The sequence below is a fragment of the Alligator sinensis genome, unplaced genomic scaffold (genome assembly GCF_000455745.1).
Source record: "Alligator sinensis unplaced genomic scaffold, ASM45574v1 scaffold215_2, whole genome shotgun sequence".
In the NCBI taxonomy this organism is placed as follows: domain Eukaryota; kingdom Metazoa; phylum Chordata; order Crocodylia; family Alligatoridae; genus Alligator; species Alligator sinensis.
Window position 1 is genome coordinate 1,091,205 of NW_005842400.1, and position 8,040 is coordinate 1,099,244.

Sequence of the window (8,040 nt, forward strand, 5' to 3'; positions counted from 1 at the left end):
AGCTATGTCCATTCATCAATCTGTCTCTAAATAGGAAAAAACAGAAGCAAGGACTTCTGAAACTAGGAAGCTAATGTTAAGTGTTGTCTACATAGGGTGAATTGATGGGAATAGCTATTCTGGTGTAACTGAATGCTATTCTGGATTAAAAGGGTACTCCCAAAACTCACATTTGAGAATGAAGTCATTTTTATTTTGGAACAGACTGTCTATGTGGGAGCTATTCTGGACTCACTGTTGTGGGACAGGTTGTTCTGCAGTAATGTTAGACAGTTTCCCTGTGGAGACAAAGCCTTAGGATATCAAGCCAGTATATAAGTATCTAAATATCTGGCTCAATTTCAAACCTGCTGTGAGCACTCCAACTTTTCCACTGAGGTGGAAGGATATATTGTTGTGTGTTTTATTTTCTGAGCTGGTCAGTATAAAATGAGCCTAAATGCATTCCAAGAACTGAGGATAGGATTTTCAGAAGTGCCTGGGAAAAATCATTAAGACGTGAGCCATAGTCATTTAAGTGGATTTGAAAATCTCACTATAAATAAAGCAGGAATCCCTGATACATGGCTATACCTTCTCTTTATTCATAGGGGGGAAATAGCATATGTCATTAGAGAAAGGCTATATTTATTGTATTATTGATGCTGAACATAAGTCAATTTTATTTATGTATTGTATTAGAAATAGAAGATTCCAAGCTTTGTAGAGACTTATGGGACGTGAAGAGGCAAGGTGAGCTGATAGATTGACCATGTGACTGGTTTAGATACTGGTTTCCTTTATGGCCTGGAATTAATCATAGAAAATTAAGGTTAGAAGGGACCTCAGAGGTCATCTAGTCCAACCCCCTGCTCAAAGCAGGACCATCCCCTGACTAGATCATTGCAGCCAAGGCTTTGTCTAGCTGGGTCTTAAAAACCTCCAAGGGTGGAGATTCTTCAAGCTCTCTGGGTAACCTGTTCCAGTGCTTTACTACCCTCATGGTGAGAAAGTTTGTCCTAATATCTAACCTAAACTTCCCTTGCTGCAACTTGAGAGCATTGTTTCTTATTCTATTATCTGCCACACTGAGAACAGTGTGGCTCAGGGGCGGGCAATTATTGCAGGTGGTGGGCCACTTACTGAGTTTTGGCAAGCCATTGAAGGCCATATGACAGGCAGCCCAGGGGCAGACAAATATTAATTTTCTAAAATTTTTAGGGGCCCCACGGGCCAGATAGAATGGTCTGGTGGGTCACATCCAGCCCACGGGTCGCATTTTGCCCACCCCTGGTCTAGCTCCATCCTATTTGGAACCCCACTTCAGGTAGAAGAAGGCTGCTATTAAATCCCCGCTTGGTCTTCTCTTCTCCAGACTAAATGGCTGCTTGCAGACATTAGAAAAACAAAAAAAGCCAAAAAACCACACTTCACTACAAGCAGCAGCACATTACTTCGACCTGGCTCTGCAGCATCTGTATAGATCAGGCGCTTCATCAGGGCTTTTTGACATTTTCAGCTAAAGTTGATTCAATCAGCTATTAGAAAGAAGTGCCAAAAAAGCTCCACTAAAGAGCCCAATCTATACAGATACCAGGTGAGCTGGGTCCAGCTAAGGCACTGCCTCTTCTGGGCATGTGCTGGGCTTGGCATGGGAACGTACAGAGTTAAAGCAAAGTGCTGTTTGGTTTTTTTTAACGTACAAGTAGCCAGTAAGCCCAGTTTCCCCAGCCTCTCCTCAGAAGTCATTTCTCCCAGCCCCCTAACCATTTTCATTGCCCTCCACTGGACTCTTCAATTTGTCTATATTCTTTCTGTAATGGGGAGCTCAAAACTGAACATGGTACTCCAGATGTGGTCTCAGCAGTGCTAAACAGAGGGGGAATAATCACTTCCTTCAATCTGCTGGCAACGCTTCTAATAATGTATCTCAGTATGCCCTTAGCCTTTTTGGCAACAAAGACACACTGTTGGATCATATTCAGCTTATTGTCCACTGTAACCCTCAGGTTCCTTTCTGCAGAGCTGCTACTTAGCCAGCTGGTTTTCAGCCTGTACTGGTGCATGGGATTGTTCCACTCTAAATGCTTCAGGATAAGGTCCTGCAACTTTGCACTTGTCCTTATTGAACCTCATGAGACTTCTTTTGGTCCAGTCCTCCAATTTGTTGAGGTCTCTCCGAATCCTAACCCTAACCCTAACCTCCTGTGTGTCTACTACTCCTCCAGCTTGGTGTCATCTGCAGACTTGCTGATGTGTATTCCATCCCATCATCCAGGTTATTGATGAAAATATTTAACAAAATTGGCCTCAGGACCAACCCCTGAGGCATTCCACTTGATACCGGCTGCCAACTAGACAACAAGCCATTGATCACTTCCTGTTGAGCCTGACGATCCAGCCAGCTTTCTATCCACCTTACAGACCATTCATCCAATCCATACTTCCTTAGCTTGCTTGCAAGAATGCTGTGGAAGACCGTATCAAAAGCCTTGCTAAAAATCAAGGTACACCACATCCACTGGTCTCCCCACATCCACAGAGCCAGTCATCTCATCGTAGAAGGCAATCAAGTTGATTAGAATGTTCTTGACACTATGGATTCCTATGTGAAATCTCTGGGCTTATATTGTGAATTATGTTTGCACACCCAACAGTGCTAACATTACGTGGCACTCTGTGGCACCCTTGAACAGATCTCAAGGCAACCTGGGATGCTGCAGCACCCGGCTGAGAATTACTGCTCTAGAGCATCCACTATTTTCCACTGTCAGAGAGAGGATACTAGGCTAGGTGGACCTTTAGCATGAGGTCCATTTAGTTCTTAATTTCTCATTAGATGTTACCTTAGCAAACATCTTGGTTATATTACTATATTTGCTGGATTTAGAGTAGGCAAGTCCCGCACTAGCCAAATACTAATCATGCAACATATAGAAGATGGATTTGAGAAAGGGGTGATAACAGGTGCTATGTTTGTAGACCTGTTAGCAGCATATAACAGTCAACCACCAAAACCTGCTTGCCAAAGTCTACAATATCACACATGACTACTGCCTAGTGCAGCTCATCTGATCTCTTTGGTAAATTGAGATTTGATATCTCCTGCCTTGCCTCAGAGTAGACTGTAACAATTATGTTAAATTATGCCAGTTGCATAATTTAAGTTGACCTCATGTGACCACGAATGAGTGTGATATAAGTTGTGTGTATGCTGCCTCCTGTGTGATCCCCTCTGCTGTAAGTAGGTCACTGGCACAGGCTCAGTGAACCTAGCAAGTTCTGGAAACTCTGAACTCCTGACCTATGGTGTGAATGCACGTGTGACTGAGAAGAAGGTGCAAGGATGTGTCCATTAGCACATACGAGTGAGGTGTCACTTACCTGAGTGTTCAGGAACCTGAGTGAGGTATAAATGAAGAGAGCATGAGGGGTATGGAGAGCATGAGCCTAATGTGTAGAGATTGAGGAGCTGCTTGAGGGACCTAAGTCCGACCTGGCCAGTTGAGCCTGCAGTCCTCTGCAGTGTGGTCGTGCTTTGAGCTGAGTGCCTGAGTTCCACTGCGACTAGCTGAGCTGCGTGACCTTCAAGTCTCCATCACTGCATAAAGAGAGCTGAAGTAAGTTGGCTCCTGAGAATCTTTCTCCCTTGGTTTGAGCGGCTGCCACCCTCTATTGTAAGTACTACCCAATTCCTGGGTTTGGGATTGTAAGTGACAACAAAATCTTAAAAATTTGTAAGTAAATATTTGTATATGGTAATTCCAGTGTGATGTTGTCTGTTAGTTTTGTTCAGTTAGTTAATAAACCATGCATTTGTTTCAGTTAATATCAGAGTCTTAATAGTTAATCTATGTAAGTTTGCCAGTTAGCTCAGAGCAGTGCAGTGATAGATCTGTGAATACTCTGAGTGCAATGATCGTGCCCACCTCCTAATTCAGAGGTTTGAGGCTAATTAGGCTAATTGAGTGCAGCTCTAATTGGCTCTTGGAGTCTCCAAACAACACTTAAAGAATAAACATTTTTAGGTAGAACTGTGCTGGAAACAACAACAAAATGGCCTCCCAGGATAGCGTGCTAGCACTGATCCTTTTTAACATATATAACAACCAACTGTGGCAGGGCACTGTGGGTATCTGCCACTTTAAGGGCTAGGACAGGGAGATGGCAGGTGTCTTATGGGGGTGGCCACTTAATGCCCAGCTCTGTGCGGAGAGAGCTGTTTGAGACCAACCAGCAGGGGAAGAACATCTCCCTCCTTGTGTCAGGAACAGCTTGGAGGTATATGGGCTGGGGCTATGGGGATGGAGGAAGCCCCAGGTCTTGGGCATGACCTAAAACTGCACCCTGCCAAGGTAGGGAGGCCTGGTGGGACTGCCGGTGGTGCATCAGCCCCAGGAAATGCCAGGACTGTGAACCTCCCTGGTGAAAGGCGGGTAGGGGGCACCTGATAACCTCCAGCCCCTGCACAGTCCTGGCTAGGGAAAGCCGAGGCTTGTGAGATTTTTGAGAGGCCTGAGGTTCTCATGATCCAGTGGAGTTGTAAGAGAGAGAAGGCAAGTGGCGCAGACCTGACTGAATGGACCCTCGACTGGCTAATGTTGGGGCCAGGACCCAAGTGGGGTCAAAGAGCCAGGGGCCCACTGTGAGGGATATCCAGAGCAAGAGGCTCGGGATTCCGACTGGCCTGAAGGTAGGACCAGGGCCTAAGTGGGAGCCAAAGGTCCCAGAGAGGAGACCACAGCCAGAGAGGGAGAAGGGTACAGGTGAGCTTAGCTGCCTGGGATGCCATCTGCGAACCATGGACCCCAGTGTAGGGGAAGATTTGGAGCTGGGGATATCACCCCTAGTCATCGGGGTCTTAAATGGGCAGCCTCCCGCCTGAGTAACATCATAATCATTTACCATAAAGGTGTGGCAGGCGAGAGAAGCAGGCGGTTAGCCCAGAAACAGGTGGGTAGGCCAACATCTAACCGGCCCTGGGAAGGCCCCCCGTCACACCAACCCATACAAAGTAATATGAGAAGCTTCATATATGCTGCAGATCTATGCATCACATCGCAAGAGAAGGACTTTGCCACTGTTGAGAACAGACTGACATGCACACTGAGCAACCTCCCAGATCACAGTAAGAACCAGTCATGCCAACCCAATCAAGATGCAGGTCACAGCTTGTCACCTACACCATCGAGACACCAAGCAGAAATTAAACGTCATCTGGAATTAAATCCCACTGACTAATCACTTGAACCCTGTGTGCTCATGGATTACATTGGACTGAACACTTACCTTCAAAACACATGTAGAGAAGACGAAAGGAAAAATCAGTGCCTGCAACAACATACTTTTAAAGTTTGTCACCAGCTACATTATGAAGCACTGCTATTGCCTTGTGTTACTCCCCTACAGAGTACACATGTCCAGTATATAAACAATCAGTTCATGCCAAGAAAATAGACCCAGTTCTAAACAACAGCTGTTGCGAAATAACAGGATGTCTAAAGCCAACACCAAAGGATAGTCTGTACTTACTGGCTGGCATTGCACCATCTGATATCAGAAGAAAAGTAGCGAGCCAAAAAGAAAGATTACAGCAGATGGAAGACCTCACGCATCCACTGTATGGTCACACAGAAATAACTAAATGGCTTAAAACATGAAAGAGTTTTGTGACCAGTGTTGCATCGTTGGATACGATGGCTGACAAGACGCGACTGAACTTAGGAAAGATTATGTGCAAGCAGGTGCTCTGAAATGGACCTGGAACTCGAGGAGGACTTTCCCAAGAGGGGTGGATCTAGACTAGCCAACATGGCGATGCCTGAATCTCCTGTGCGTGCAAACTGGAAGATCAAAAGCAAACATGACCAAATGGGACTACTCTAATGACATGAATATATATGATTGTGGTGAAGTGCAGACTATGGAGCACATGATCATTTGCCAACTCCTTGGTGAGACCTGCACAAAGCAGGACATTGCTGCAGCAACGGAAACAGCTATCACTTTTACATGATTCTGGAAAAACGTCTAGTTTAAGAGAAGGACACAAGAAGAAAAACCGTTATTGAATACTAATTTTAATCATTTTGTGTAAATCTACATCTATATCACTAAATCTGATATTTATATCTGTATCAAAGGACACATTATAAATTAAAGATTTAATCACAATCACACTGTCCACTGCAATTTGATATTATTTTTATACATCATTATTCCAGTTAATGTCATTTGTCATTCATTACATCAAAGCATTATATATTGATTCCAGCATAGACTATATAGTTAGCATTTCAAGTTTGTATTTTACCCTAATAAGTCAATTTTTAATAACATCCACAATATCAACAGTAAAGGCGAGTCACAGGTATACACCTTTTAGCTTGGCCATAATCTAGCAGCAATACTTGATACTATTGCTTATAATTTTTGGTAACCCACTGTTTTGTTTCTATAACCAAAAAAATACTCACAGTTTTCATAAAATACATACTATTTCATTCCCCTTTGATTATTGGGGTAAATATTACATTTATTTCTAAATTACATATATACCCCTCTAAATCACCTGAATCCTGGCAGGCTTATGTAAAAGGTGACAGGCTCTTTTTATCTCAAGAGACTGAGGTCTATATCAGGGGTAGGCAACCCCTGGCATGGGTGCCAGTGTGTGGCATTCAAGGGCATTGTGCTTGCCACACACGTCTCAGGGCGGATGGCAGGGAAGGGGGAAGGGCTGCACTGCCTCAACAAGGATCGGGCACCTCGTGGCTCCCCCACCATCCGCCCCAGGCATGCCAACATCTTACAAGTCGAGGTTGCGGGTGTTTTTGGCACTCTGTTCAAAAACATTGCTGAACCCTGGTCTATATGGAGTTTCTACTGAAATCGAGTTTCCTTTAAATTTATTTTTAATGCTTCATTAATCAAATGTGGGATTTAGTAGTCTGACTCTTTTTCTTCAGGAACTCCACTATCTTGAAAAATCTTGTTGACCAGTGCCTTAGCAAGTTCCTAGCTGTGTTTTCCCTTCAGGGCAGCACTTCTAGCTGCTTGGTAAACAATCTATAATAACTAAACAGAATGTATTAAACAGCACTGTTTCTGGCAGTGGTCTTATAAAATCTATTTGCAGCCTTGTCCATAGACCATATATAGGAGCATGTTTTCATGAGATTTGCCCAAGGAGTTGAATCTGTGCTAACTAGTGCAAGGCGCACAATTCTGCACTAGCATTTCCATGACTTTCTTTAAATGTGGCCATCTCCCAATTAGCTTAATCTGAATGGTTGTCTCATCTGGTTCCAAATGAGCCCTTTCATGTATTGAACAAATTACTTCTGATCGGAATAGCGTTCGTACTTTTAACATCTAGGTATATCCAGGCTTGGCTATATTAATCCCTCTTCTTGTTTCAGGGGTATTTCCTTTCTTTCTTGTTTGTCTTTCACTTGTCTTGACTTTCCTATATAATTGGCCTGATGTCAGATCCTCCCTTGGCTTTTTTTTATAACACTTACTTCTTCATATAGGATGAAATGGGACTAATCCATTTCTTTCCTGTAAATGGGAAGGCAGTTAGCTGCGTTAATCTGAAGTCGGGCAAAAGGCAGGGCAGGATCTATCTACCTTCGAGACTAACAGAGAGGTAAGGTATGAGGTTTGCTAGGCAACAACCTGCTTTGTCAGAGAAACAGGTTGCTGTCTATAAAAGCTCATGTCTCTGAACCAGTTAGTTCCCGAGGGGGTGCGTCTACATGTCACCTTTGTTGTTGTTACTGTGCCATGCTTTAGTGCTTGCTCTTGGAAGTACTAAAGAATAATGCAGTAACTACTTGTACTGTGCTGTACACTGTGCGGTTATTTTTCACCACTACAGCACTGCAACAGCGGGCTAAAATGGGGGAGTGCGCTGCTATAGCAGAGTAGCTGCTGATCATGTGGAGACTCGCATGATCGCAACATCGCCATAATGCGTTGCTACAGCGACATAAGACAACATGTAGATGCACTTAGGCTGTGTGTAGATGAAACGACGGGCACGTGTACATGACACTT